Here is a 14688-nt window from a genome sequence, read left to right on the forward strand (position 1 = left end):
AACAATTTACTTGGTACCAGTGTTATCAATTAATATGTAAAATATGATCGAAATAACCAGGGAGCTGCTCAAGTCCTGTGTACAGCTCCCATCAGTTAATATTTAAAATAGGGAAACAATAACTAGACATGATTTAGGGTTTAGGAACTAACTACTAGACAACGGGGCTTTATGTTATGTCAGAAAAGGTAATGGATTGTGGTCTGGTCAATAAACCTTGAAGAACCGCTTGGAACTGCCAAGATTAGGGAAGAAGTAGGTAAAAGGTAATTCCTACAGTGGGAGATCATGACCACCGACTCATTGACCACCTACTCAAGTGATACCACCTACTCGAAAGAAGACAATGAAGGAAGAAGGCAGAGTCTGCACACTAATTTACATGAGGGGCGAAAAAGAAAGAACCAATCATTGAGGAAAATAATAATGAATATGTATTAGTTAAGTATATAAATGTGAGACTTTTTTAGACAAGGGTGTGCTGTCTTCAGACAGGCACCCATTCATGCGCATCAATGAAATTAATTTGGAAATACCTTGACTCTGTGTGTTATTGGCTTGCACACTGGCTAAACGAAACCCATTTGTGGGACAACACCAGCAGTAAAGCTGCTGGAGAATTTTCACACAAAGGCTGTCAGTGCTCCTGACTGGTTTCTGCTTCTCAGAGTTTGCAAGGTAAAAACTCCCCCCAAATCAAGAAACTTTCCCTTCCTACCTCCATTAAAACCAACCACCAAAACCCTACAGCATTTATAGGCTCTGAATCTGACTGATCTTCTGAATTTGGAGAAGTATATAGTTTTTAAAGGTATTTATTTAGTTGTCTTGTGCCTGGGGACATTCCTGGTTGATAAAGAACCTCAGAAAGCCTATTTTAGCTTTAAGAAAGGTTTTTATTACAGATGGACATGACCCACTTTTTGCCTATTTCATGTTAAATGAGACCATTTAAGCATTCAGCCCAGTATGTCTGAAAAGTCAGTTGTGAGGCTTTGTTGCAATGGGTACCTGTCTGAAGAAAGCAGGGTGGGTCCCGAAACTTTTGGACATACTGGAGGTAACAGACAGCTGGGTGGATGCTCTAAAATGAGCTGTGGCTCAGTACCTGGCAGCAACCATCCAGCTTCCAGCTGGCCCTGAGCACAGCCACAGCTTTCGTGTTTGCAAAAGGCCATGCAGAGGTGCCATTAGCTACCTGAGCTCAGAAGTAGTAGGTAGGCTTCTAGTGGGGTTGATAGCTTTCTCCAACCACAGGTTCAACCCTCTTTCTTAAAAAACACACGTTAGACATTTATATCTCCTACACTTGGTTCTCTTCACTCCCTCTCAAAACATGGTCCTGTTACATCACAAGCTCCCAGCACTGGGACAAATATTGTCACTGGACACTGCAGTGAGGGACATAACTTGTCCTATGCCCTGAGGCAGTGGAATTGAGGCATTCTCCACACTAGGAGATGAGGAAATTTAAAAAAACTTGTCAGCCCTTCCCATAATTGTTCCCCTTGGCAGTTCCGGAAAAAATTCTTGAATACTACTTGTTTTGGAAACTTGTGTTTTGCTGCCCCAAGGTACTCACTGTTTCTTAAGCACGGTCCCAGAAGATTCAATAACAATAGACTGAAAGAAATGGAGTTAGAGGAAAAATAAAACAGCTGGGTAGATAGAAGGATGATGGGAGTGGAGAGAGTAGAGACAGGAGTCTCTGTTTTGCCTAGTATTCCTTATTTCTTGTTGCTGGAGTTCCAGCAAGCAGGTATTAATAATAAATAAAAAGAATTGTGAAGGTTATCAACACCGACCCTTTTCCTCTTTCAAGTAGATCTCAAGTTCTTTTTATTGATTATACACAAACTTTATCACATACGGACCAGTTCTGTGCTGCCTTTCAAGGAAGACTGTAGCTTGAGCAACCCAGGCCAGAAAGTGCTCGTTTTCCCCCACCCTCCACTCTCATTTCTAAGAAATAAAAAGCTTTTGGAGTTCTGGAAAAAGTGGCACCAAAAATGCATGTTTTTGTCTTTTCAATTTGCTGGTTGACCATTGGGCTTTTGATATCATTTTAACACGAGAGACATCATGTTGAACAGCATTTTATCATGCTGTTCCTGCAACAAACATGAGCTCATCATCTTTGTACTTGGCTCAGGGACCTGGCCATGAGACTTCACTTACAGAACTAACAGCTAGCAACCAGATTATGTGCAAATTGTTGTTAAAGAGAATGCAAATATCATTTATTGCATATCTTACTGTATTCTGCACCACACGCAGGCACTACTCCTGTCCTCTTTTATGTAATTTTAAATTAGCCATAATCTCAAATGAAAGGATGTTGAAGGTCAAAGCCAACTCCTAAAGTGGTAGAACAATGCAATGAGCTACTCTGTTTTGCTCCCACTCTGGCTTTAATTTCAAGTGGCAAGAGGATGGCATGGAGGCAATTGCCTACTTCATTTGTAATATGAATGCAACATCATGAAAAGTGCCAGACTGAGACCTTATAAGAAATCCTTTCAGAGTCATCTGGACTCTTCTCCTCAAGAGGAAGGGAAAGGCAAGCTGATAGTTTTTTGAATGCAGTGTGGTAAACCGAATCTCATTTCTCAAGTCATGAATTTCAAAAATGAACTTGCTAAGTATCCAAAAGGAGAAAAAGACTAAGATTTTATTATTTTATAACCTTGCCAAATGGATACTTTCAGATTAGAGGGGAAATGTGTGTGTGGGAGAAGAAATAATGGATTACAGCATCACATGTCCCAAATACTTGCAATTGCTTCTATCAAGTCTTTGATGCCTGGTACAGCAAGTTCTCCCCTACAGACACAACCTCTCTTATATTTATGTCGCCTCACACATTGATGCTGGGAGGAAGAAAACAACCTTAAATTGCTTCCAGCCAGGTTTCTGGTACCCTCAGGCTGGGTGCTGTGTCTCTATCGGAGGCACGAAGCAGTGGATGTGTCATGCGTTGTAATATTGGGGCTATTGTTGAGATGAAATACCGCAGCCTGCTCTAAATGCTTCACCAACAAGAACCTATTGTTTTGCTAACAGACATCCTGTAGCATCAGAGGGAGAGATGCTGGTGCGACACAACACAGCCCTGAAATGTGTTAGGAGAAATCCAGTATTACAGAATTTATATCTGCAAAGTTCATCTTGTATTTTCCCCCCTTAGATGCCTTCCTATATTTCAGGCCTGTTGAATCGATGGAACCAAGGGGCAGTTTGTTGTAGCACCCTGTAGGATGATATTAAATTTTTGCTTTATTGCTAATATCAGCAACTTTTTTAGACTGAGACAAGAAAGAAAGACAGAAAGAGGGAAAGGAGGAGTGTGGGAGAGAGATGGAAGCTACAAGATGTATTGCTTATATTGCTGAAGTCTTAACTAGGGAAAAAAAGGCAAAGTCTAGTTCCATAAAGCTTAACAACTAATGGCGTCCCCATTCTCTAGCTCTGTAGCAGTCCTTTAACAGCTACAGCTAGACTGGTAGCGAAAAGAAATGTTAATCATGCTGTGCCAGGGAAGTGCCCCGTGTGGCTCCTAAAGGCCCTTTGAGCGGGAGCCAAGTGATTTCCAAGTCCTGCTTTGCCACTCTCACACTACCCCACTACTGAAATCTGTTGTCTGGGTCCCTCATTGTTGCAGAGCACAGCCACCAGTCCATTGACTGTTGTTATCACAACATTTTGGGTCCCGATGTGCCTATGCTATGCGTAGATGCTATTTCTAGGCTTCATGGGCATTCTGCAAACCCCTCACAACCGTGGTTCCCACAGCATGCTGATAAGAAAAGTTGATGTGGCCTCACTCTACACATCTGGACAGTTTCACTGAAAATCAGGGAGATTACTAGTGTGGTAAAGGGTGCTCTGGGCTGCTTTGGACAGAGGCACCAGGGTTGTGTTGCCCACAACCCCTTTTAACCCGTCATCTTAAACCTTGCTAAAGAGCTGGCCTAGTACCAGTGAGACTTGGTCCCAAAGCACTTGAGGATTTTCCATTTTGTCTCTGCCCAGGGCTTCATAGCATTTCCCTGGTGTGAAAATGTTGTGGGAGTAAGGGTTAAATGTGAGGATGCCAGGTACTGCAGAAGCAAAAGTCTTATCAAAAGCTACAATTTCTCAGTTGCTCTGCTCAGACCCAGGACCAGTCCACCCCAACCAACTCCCTTACTGTCCATTTTCAAAAATGACTTGGTATTGATTTATCCTGCAGATTTATAATCATAAGCTGTAAGAACGAATTGGCAATTAATGCCTGGAGTTAATTTATCACTGGTGTAAGAAGGAGTGACTCCTAAATCCCACAGAGTGCCTCCCATTTACATCTGTGATGAATTTGGCCCACCAAGTGAGCATGACTAACTTCTGGGCTCTCTGTGATCTCTTTCATTCGCAGCAGTGAGATGATTATTATGCAGTACGTAGCCAATCTGCTTTCATGGCAGTTGCATGGCAATTAGAGTAATTCTGTGTAAAAGGCTTCCTTAGAGATGGCATCAAGGTATGGGCTGGACGAAATGGACACAAACTTTGCTGGATATAGAACTAATATTAAGCATGATGATAAACCCCAAGGCTTCACTGGGGTTTTTTAATTGCTCTTGGAGTCCTAAGAAATATTTTTTCCCTGGTTAGAACCACAACAATATTTCATTCCCACAGCTTACCCTAAAAAATGGATTTCCTTTCCCTTCTCAGTTGGTGATTTGTTTTGCATTAATGCCTTTCATAACTCATACGTTTTGCCATTAAAAATTAATGCTTGGTGCTGACATAAACAAATGAAATTTGTATTATTAATGTTTTACATAGGTAAGACTTTGTAATAACAGATTCATCATAACAGACTGTTTTAATTAAAAGACTTGCTCATTCCCTAAACTGATTTCAGACATAATTTTGGGCATTGGGAAGAAAGTCTTGTACAACCGCCTGGAGAGGAGTGATCAATAAGACCTCACAAGCCATTTTTATAAGTCTGCACCTCAGTTCAGACAAGGGATCTGGTGTCTAGGTTATATTCAATGAGAATAGCAAGTGGGAACGGCACCAGTGATGGCTTTTGCCTTGGTGTAGCTTCAGGTCTCTACACCCATCAAAGTTTCTATCATCTGAGGTCCAGCTGGAAATAGGACATTGTTTTGTTGCATGGGAGTAACCATGTGCCTCTCGGGATAAATCTCACAAGGAAAGTTTGCAGGATGATCTCCAGGTTGGCCTTTGGGAGTACAGATCTAACTTTGTAGAGATAAGGGTGGACTGGTCATCACTGCTCTTAGGGTATAGTACAAAGCTTCTGGTACCATCCACAGCTCAGTTAAAGACATACTCTCCACTACTTCACTACAAAATTGGACATTAGGAAATAGAAGGAGAAGCAACAAGTTCAGTTATAACCTGCCCCAATTTAGTTTCCTCTAACAGAATAGTGCATACATGAAGCTCATGTTAATTATAATGTCAAGCAACCTTTTATTTGAAAATTTCTCATTAAAATTTTGCTTCTGGTTCTGAGGATAACAGTGTTGACTGTCCAAGAGAAGAAAACCATGCTACTTAGCTGCAGGTGATGTCTCCATAATATGGCTGTATGATATATTCCTAGGCAAATGAAGCTTTGTTTGAGAATAACTCAGTGTAAACTCCATTACAAAGCAGCAGTAATTGTTCCACAAGACAGGGCTACAGTCTTACAAAATTCATAAAAAGAAATTCAAACATGTTAAAGCATGGAGATGGACAGGTGTGAGAGAGAATGAAAATAGGAGCACACTTTATAGCAGAACTGGGAGCAGTGGTACAAAGCGTGCTAATGACAGGGAACAGGGTGATGGGAAAATATCAAGGGGGTGAATTTCTAAAGCCCAATGCACTTGCCTTACTCTTCCCCTGTTGAAATCAATGGAAATGTGCAGTTCAGTTTTTCTATACTAGTGAGTTCAAGGGGAGCTGAATTAAACCAGGGCGCTTTTAAGTCCCCCACCCTCCATATCTGTAAAGAACAATTGGAAGAGTGAGGAGCTAAGAATTGAAACCATTATGAAAAAGCCGGCCCTAGAAAATGGTTCTGGGAAGCCAGGAGTGCTAAAAAGAAAAAGAGAAAGATGATAAGAAGAGACTATCTGTATTGGACATCAGGAGCCTATAAAAGGCTGCGGGATGTAAAATGGCATCACTCTGGAAAAGACACGAAAGAGATGAAGTGAAGAGCAGGGCTATATGACATGCTCATTAATGAGCAAGATGACTTGGGCTGTTTGGTTACCTAGACGCAGTTGCTAAAACTCCCCTTTCCACCTCCCATGGCTCCCACTGTGACCAGTGCAGCCCCACACAAACCAGTGGAGATGGATCCAGCCAAAAAATGGTATTGCAGAATGGAAAAGGAGGTTTGTGTGTGTCTAGCATGGGGTGGGAATACAGATGTGTACAGACCAGAGGTGTGTATCTATCTCTGGGTCTGACTCTTACTGTCAGCATCAAGAAGTTTAAGTGTAGCCCTTTGATATATGTGCGTTGTAGAGGTTTTTATGTTGCAAGGGGCAACTCTGCTAAAAGAAGGTTAAATGTACTTTTTGCACCTTTTACAAGCATGTGTTGCAGCTCTGCAGCTACGTATCTAGCATGAGATTGCAGTCATTTCTGCAGTCTTTGTGCTGCTGAACCTATTTAATTAGATGGAATTGAATTGAATGTGCTAAGCAGTTATTGTCAAGACTGCTTTCTGTGCACGGATACATTGTTCGGGAGCCCACAGGAGTGCTATGCTGGACATGGGAACATTGTGCCTTCAGTTGAACCCCAGCCAGCTGCACAAAGCAATGGCAAAATAAGACAGACGTTTCAGGCACTAATCTTAAGGCAAAAGTTAAAAAAAGAGGCATATTTGCCCAGCTCAGTGATTACACAAAAGGGAATACGGTCCACTTCTGCTTGAGGCGGATAAGGAAAGCTGGTGTTGCCTGGCATGGTTTCTCCTAGATTTCAGGAGCCTGAAAACATACTCTCCAAAGGACATCGCAACAGGAGGGGACACGCTGCCCCCCACGAGGAACCCAGGCTGCCCCTGCTAACGAAGAGCCGCTAGACAGGAATGGGGGGTGGAATGGCATGCTGTGCAGCAGCCGCAGCTTCATTTATTTGATAGGGCTGTGCCAAGGCAGAGCGAATGTTCATTTTCCTAACTTTGCATCAATAATTAATCAAAACTGGTTTTACATAAGCCTGAACATAAAATTATTAGCTCCTGGAGGTTCTTCCAGCAGTTACAGCAAGACCTCTGTCAGCAGCTTCAGAATTGATGTGCTTTAAAAAGAGAGGTACATTGATAAATACTCATTTCTTACCCCTGCTGTTGCTCACTCAATCAGCTCTCACCTTTCATTCTCTTTTCCTCTTGTGTTTAGAGGGGAAAAAAAAGGAAGGAAGAAAGCAAGACTTTACTTGGAACAGAGAGGTGAAGAAGGAAACTTTCATGGTGAATACGAGAAAACTGGTTTGCAGAATAATACAACAAACTGAGCCCTTCCTCAAGTCTTGGTGCATTCCTGGAATTTCAATTAAATTGTAAGATCTCTGGGGCACAGTCTAGCCTTTCTATTCTCTTTCCTTAAGATGTTTAATGTGACAGGGTGTTGATCCTTGGTTATTTCTCTGAGGTGCTTTTGTGGTAAAAATAAAACAATAAAGAGAGCATTATATCTGGACTTGGCTAGTCTGATGACTGGTGAAATGGAGGGCTCACACCGTGAAAGGACAAACCTCTGGTCCTCAGGAAAAGCACTCATTGCTTAGGCTGGTGGCTTTTATGGTCTTCACTGAACTTTTTCAGGGGAACATCCTTGAGGTCTATCCCTCTACTCTGGATCTGCAATGGGCAGTTCAGAGCAGAAGATTAACACTATGTGCAATCAATTATTGTCAGAAAGAGATTCCCTTTCTCTCTCTTTGCCTGTTCTACTTGCCATGGGTGGTCCCATCCTCCCTAGATTAAGTCCAGCTTTGTGGAGACCTCTGACACTTACCTTCTCTCCCTGCATGGGACTGTGAACATCTGAACCTTGTCAAACATTTTAATCTCTGAACACCTCTACTCTCCGGTGGAGAAAGTCTGAGTTTTCTCAGTAGTTTTCAAACAACTTTTGATGATTCAAGGACAGATTCTTAAGAGATGAAATTCAGCATCATTCCCCTGACTTCAGGGAAGGGATAGCAGTTTGCACCATATTTATTGGCCCATTCATCTCAGACTCTCTACAGCATCCAGTCTTTCTTGTAGCCATGTCCCAGGGTGCAGAGAGTTTGGATCACCTCACAGCTTTTGCAAGTCAGCTGCTGAACACATTGCAGTAAATCATGTTCATTAAAAATTTACTTCCTTTCTTTTATTATTTCTGAACCCAATAATGCATGCATGTAGGGTGCAATTGTCAAAGTATACCCGAGGAGTTTAGAGGTCAAACTTCCATTGAAGTGAATAGTATTAAGGTAACCAAGTCCTTTAAAAGATTTCTTCCCTCTCTTTATTCTTCTGGATGCACTCCACAGGATGGTAAAGATTTTAGACTTTGGACTATTGGAAAACTCTCTTCACTGTTTGTACTGTGCAGTCAGTCAGCTAAGGCACTGCCAAATTCTTCTTGCTCGCAGTGAAACAATGGGAGAGGTGAATAATGAATAAAGATATGAATTTTCAGAATTTCAAAAGCAGAAGAAAAGAAACTCTGGAGGTTTGCAGGATCCACCTCAAACAGCTGATGTTTGTATAGGGACCTGAAAAAAGTACAAAATCCAGCCTTGCAAAACACAGCAGACAAACCCAGGTTCCCTTAAACATGAAAATATGCATGGGAAAAGAAACAATGCTGTTGAGGTATGTATACTATTTCTCCTTGATTGCTGATCTGTTTCCTCACAGTCTTCCCAACAGAACTGCATGCCGTTTTTCCTTTTAATTTCCTGAATGTAGTTATTAACTGGAGTAAAAATAAATAAATAATCATGATGACAACATGTAATTTCTTGCAATGAAAACTTAAGATACTAGTTATTTCCCAAGATTAATCTGGATGTTTGCAAGTCTCTTTCTTCAGCTGGATAGGAAACAGGACCTATCACCAGGGTTCCTTTCATTCTCCTGCTTTTTGCTCTTTACATTCCTATTTTTTTTTCCTTGCCTGTAGCAGAAAACCTTCTTACCAATAAATCTCTTTTGTTCTTCCTGAGACTCTCCAGCAGTCTGTCAGGAGCCCAGGCAGGAATAGCTCATTTCTGTCAAGAGGTCCATATTAAGCATTAAATGTCTTCTAAAAAGCTGTCCTGATGACAGCAAAGCACAGGGTCACACTTGTTTGAACAACAATTTACTCTCTTTCATGGCAGAGTGAGAAGAACTGCTTGCAACGGGGAGCTCAGAGTGGGAAAAAAGCCTTGTGACCCACTTGCCTTGAGATGCTGGCATGATACGGTAGGGTATTGTGGTAATGAGACTGCATCATGGGGTAGTTGAAGGGAAATGAGATGCCTTCATAACCACCTGAGCAACACCATCGCTCAAAGCCAAATGGCTCCTGCTGCTCCTGAAATACAACGTGTCACTCGCTCGCACAGAGTGGCAAGGCAAAGAGCAAATGACATGGGATGGCGTCAGTCTTCCTCCCGTTCTATCTCTGCTGCACACTTAAACTGGTGCCTAACAGGGAGTCCAAACTGTCTGTTAAGGAACCTCTAAGATATTTAAAAATACCACAGATATCTAAAGCAGACTAAGAAATAACTCTCTATTCAGAGGGTTCACTCATCCACTGAGCCAGTGGAAGATGGACCCCAGCTGGTGCTGGGTTAGCTTTAAGCATCATTCCCAGCCTTTCCTCCATCTTCTGTTCCAACAGCTTTACAAAGCTGACACCAAAGATGCTGAAGATGAGAGACATGGTCACAGGATGGCATCTTCCTTCTGTTCTTTCTGACACTCTTTTTGTCACTATTACTAAAAACCAGCCTGGCTTCAGGCAGCATTTAGCATCTTAACTAAAAGATCATCCATCTTTTCTGTATTACTGATGGGTGACACCTGTGCATGATGCTAATAAACAAAATATTGCAGAGCTGTCAAGTACTGCAGTGTTACTGCAGGTTTGGGGACCGTGAGTAGGCTCACAGGTTTTGGGGACTGTGAGTAGGCTCATGGAGCAATTTATACCCCACGAATCTTCTTGCCAAAGCTGATCTGATCTGACCTGCTGACATGTCTGCAGGTCATTTCACCCCATAGCTGCATGGTACAGCAGCCTTGCTTTACTTCAATACTTCGTTATAAGAAAGAGTGATACCATCAAATGGAGAAGCAGGCTGTGCTCCCACCTCCTGACTCTTCCCTTTGTAGGGAGGTAAAGTTTGGTAGAGAGCAGCAACCTTCCCTGATCGGAGCAGAGTCACTGGGGATGACGCGATGCTGAGTATTGCACAAGGAGGTTGACGACCCAGCAAAAGCCTAGTTTCGCAAAAACCCTGGTCCTAGCCCTCCCCTAGTATTTCTGATATCACTCAGACTTGTGAGATTTGCCCATCGCTCTTCTGCATTTAACACCATGTTTTCTGCACAGCTGGAGGGTAGGTATTAGCTTCCCCATGAGTATGACCATTGTGTTCATTCACTCATGGAGAAGATCCTGGGCAATTACCTTAGTCTTGCTAATAGCAATTATAATAAAAATAGAACTACAATAAAAAGGAGCATAGTGCCAAATCACACAAGAGAGACCTCACTGCACTGGGAATTGTTGTAAGGCAATGCATTCCCTATCTGTTCCTGAGTGATGGATAACACCAGCTCACCAGAGAGCAAGATTATCACTGCTGCCCTTCCTATGTCCTCTATGATGGCAGGAAAGAGTAAGTGGGTATTTGCTGCTGGAAGTATCTGCAGGCTCCAAAGTCTAGAAGCATTTTCAGTACCGGGAGCATGAGGCGGAGGATGTATCTCTTTCTCACGTCTTGCCTCTTTATCTATGTTTCCCACCATCGGTATCTCAGATTCTGCAAATGCATCAGAAAAGAAAAATCAATGTAAACTACACAAGAGACTTTCCAGGCTGTAAAGCAGAGATGACATTAGGTGTCCATTAATCCCATGGCTGTAGTAAGTCCCTGAAGCGATGGAAATGGAAGGAGGGAGAAGGGAGGAGGGGGGGAATGCCAGGGGACAGAGAACCAGCAAATCCTCTGTTATGGTTGTGGTTGTTTTCCTTTCTTTTTCTTTCTTTCTAATTTTTTTTCTTTTCTTCCCAGTTTAAAGAGCTCTCATAAAATGAGCTGATGCAATATTCTATTTTCTCTGCTTCCGTGCTAGATTCAGAATGCATGCAATGGTTTCTAATGTCATCAGGTCCAATAAAGATCATTTGCATTAAAAGAAAGCAAAGCTTGCAGCTATCCAATTTAAAAAAAAAGAAAAAGCCCTAGTTTTTAAAGTAATCAATGACCCCTCATGTTGATGCCTATATAGAAACACTAAACTAGGAAGTTCTGCTTCTAATCGTAAAAACTCTGAATTAACTATGGGTTGGCTGTATCAATTTAATACAGGTCTTTCTATGACCCATTATGTTTGCTCCATGGCTGTGGAGGACGGAGTCAGTGGCATCCAGCATGACATGTTCTTCGGAGAGGTTGTCTCTACCTCCGGTGAGCAGGACGCAGCAGAGCATGCCCCTGGAAACCAGAGGTGAAGACAGCTCCTTCAAAGGAGCTAACCTATAACATATTTTCCCATCATCAGCAGCATAACTAAGACACACCTTGACACTTTTTAGTGCTTAATCCCTTCGTCCTTCGGTAATGTAATGATAGGCATGTCCAAGCTGGTAAAATGGATTAATAGATGCTATCAGATTAAAGTGAAATCAATGGAGATGATTCCTGCTATGAAGCCATTTCCAGGATGGAGTTTCTCCTCACAGTACCATAGGCTTGATGTTCTCATAAACATCCCTGGGACCTCCACCAGCTCTGCTCTTGCTGACTCTAGTTGTGATAAAATATCATGGTGCATGTGCATAACAGAAATAACATCACTGCAGCAGAGTGCTGCCTCGTGCATTTATTGCACACACTTTCCTAACATCATTTTCAGGGCAGTGATATTGTCCCGGGGCAATTTAATAAAACAGCCATAAAATCGCTGCCTTGAGGAAGGATATACTCATGGTGAGGTATTCTATGGTGACTTTGCCTTTCAGAAAGGGATGCCTGGAGGCAGGCAGTTTCCCTTGCTTGTGTGTCCTTGAAAGAACAGAATGTACAAAGGCTGGCACTTAGCTGTGGCTGCAGAGCAAATGCAACGGTACAGGGATGGCTGTGGTCAAGCAGCTGCCAACGAGTTCTAGGGCTAGCATGGCACATAGAAATGTGTTGTTTCTTCAACTGTTCCACCATTCAGAAGTGCTATGAGAAAAAAAAAAAAAACCCTCTGTGTGACGTGGTGTGTCTGGATTTATTTGCTCTTGCAGGAATTAATCACTAAATCTCCACTGGTGGAGAACATTAGAAGGTGGTCCTTGAAATTATCATAACCCCTCCTTCCTCCTGAAGTATAGCATTCAATGTGCTGAAATTAGGGCAACAGATGAACCTGTATCTTAAATTTTATTTGGTTAAAAGTGATAGTCTCTGGGACTGCAGTATCCAGGAAGATGCATGGATTTCCTTCCTTCCCTCTGAGTAAAGTTATGGAACACTTAGGATTCAGATGTTTGAGGAGCACTGTTTTAGCCGACCTGCTGCTCCACACACCAGGTTACACTGCTGCAGGAGAATGATATATAGATCCCAGAGCATGTCCTGCAGATGGGGGAAACAAAATATTCATATGCTCAGTAGATATCTGTATCTCCTTTAGATTTTACCACCTCCACCTCCTTCCTGAAGGTCCCACTGAACCCTTGTTTTAGCCTTTTGAAAATAAAAAACAGTCAACATGTGTTCAGTGTGCTATGCCACCTGGGATAGCATAAACTGCTTTAGTAAAAATCACATACATGTGGCCAAGAGCAAAATTGCAGGTTGCCTCTCTGATTCTCCTTGTGAACAGATACAGAACATAGTGGGTCTTCTTCTAGGAGCTGAGACCAAAGTCCAGTAGCACTCACAGTGAGGGGAAGGAAGTCAGTCCTCGTCTGTCTCAGGGTAACCAGGTCCTTTGGAAAATCTCTTCTGAAAATTCTGGTGATAATCCTTATTCTAAGCTTCTTTTTTCCTTACATATCAAACTTCATAATTGCTCCTGATGCAGCCCTGCAGCTTGGCACTCCTACACCCATTTTTTTCCAAGAAAAGAATTATTCTTACGCTTAATTCTGTGAAATTCTGCAAGAATCTGCACATATCTCCCCCTCCCTGCCAAGTGGAAACCCATCAAGCCTGTGGTTTTTGGTACTTGTCCATTTTGATATGCTCCAGCCACATCTCAGTTTATAATTTCTAATAATTTCCAGTGTTAGTGAGGCTGAAAAAGCCATTGAGTGTTTTCAGGACTGAAATTGAGCCATCAATTATGAAAATGTTTCTTCTGCTCAGTTTCCCACTGAGCCATTATCTAATAAAAATCACCAGGAAAACACCTCACTCACCAGAGGAGGAAACAGTTAACAAACAAGAGCTGCTACTGGACTGCCCTGAAAACAGAAGTGCTGGGCTGGATACAGACGCCCACAAATTCAGAGTGATCACTGGCCCCAACAGCATGCAAAGAAAATTGCAGACTCAAACAGTCTCAGTTGGCATAATTTTCTATGTGAACTTGTCCCCTTTGCTTGAAATACTAGTATTACTTTACAATACAAAAGCTTTTGCAATAAATGGCTTTCCCCCCACGAATCTCCCCTATCATTCTCCCTTTGCCCAGCACACATTGGAGGGAAAAGCTTATTTGCATGTAAGGCTCAGTCATTAGGTTCCTCTTATTATAGGCCAACAAAAAAGTAACTATTGAGAAAAAGAAGAAGAGAAGGAGGAAGGGGAGGGGGGCAGAAAAAGTGCAGACACAGTAAATTACTGTGTGAATTAAATCTCCAGCTGACTGGAAATGGGGCTGTTTGAAAACTCCCTTTGATTTTTGCAGTGTAAGGTGGGGAGGCTGCCATTCTTCTATTTTATGTTTGCTGATCCTTTGTTGTTCTTTTATGATCTTTTTCACCTTACGATGTGTGATTTAGAGTCATTTCAGGAATACAGAGAACTGCAAAGTGGGCATGCTTGGGAGGGAACAGAAATGACCAAGGTTCAAGGTTGAAACCAAAGTATGCACATGAGCTTCCTTACTCAGTATGTAAAGACTGGTCCCCAATCTGAGTGAGTACATGCAAACAATTAGGTCCAGTTTATTGAATATTTTCCTGTTACAGTGGTATCAAAACAGTAGGTTGTTTAAAGTCACAAATTCACTGGAGATGGATACAGAGTTTTGACCAGGCTAACACAGCCAGCCAGCAGCAAGACAGAGAAATAAATCCAGTCATACCATTTCTCAGTTTTCTGTTTTAATTTTAAAATGAAGAAAAAGAATTAGGTTGAAGGAGGTCAGTTTTCAGATGGCCAGCTCTTCTCTACATCACTGTAATGTTACTCACAAAGAAAATAATGGGGAAGAAGGAAAAAAAAAAGATTAGCAAA

This window comes from Haliaeetus leucocephalus, unplaced genomic scaffold (assembly GCF_000737465.1).
Source record: "Haliaeetus leucocephalus isolate CR32 unplaced genomic scaffold, Haliaeetus_leucocephalus-4.0 Scaffold306, whole genome shotgun sequence".
Lineage (NCBI taxonomy): Eukaryota > Metazoa > Chordata > Aves > Accipitriformes > Accipitridae > Haliaeetus > Haliaeetus leucocephalus.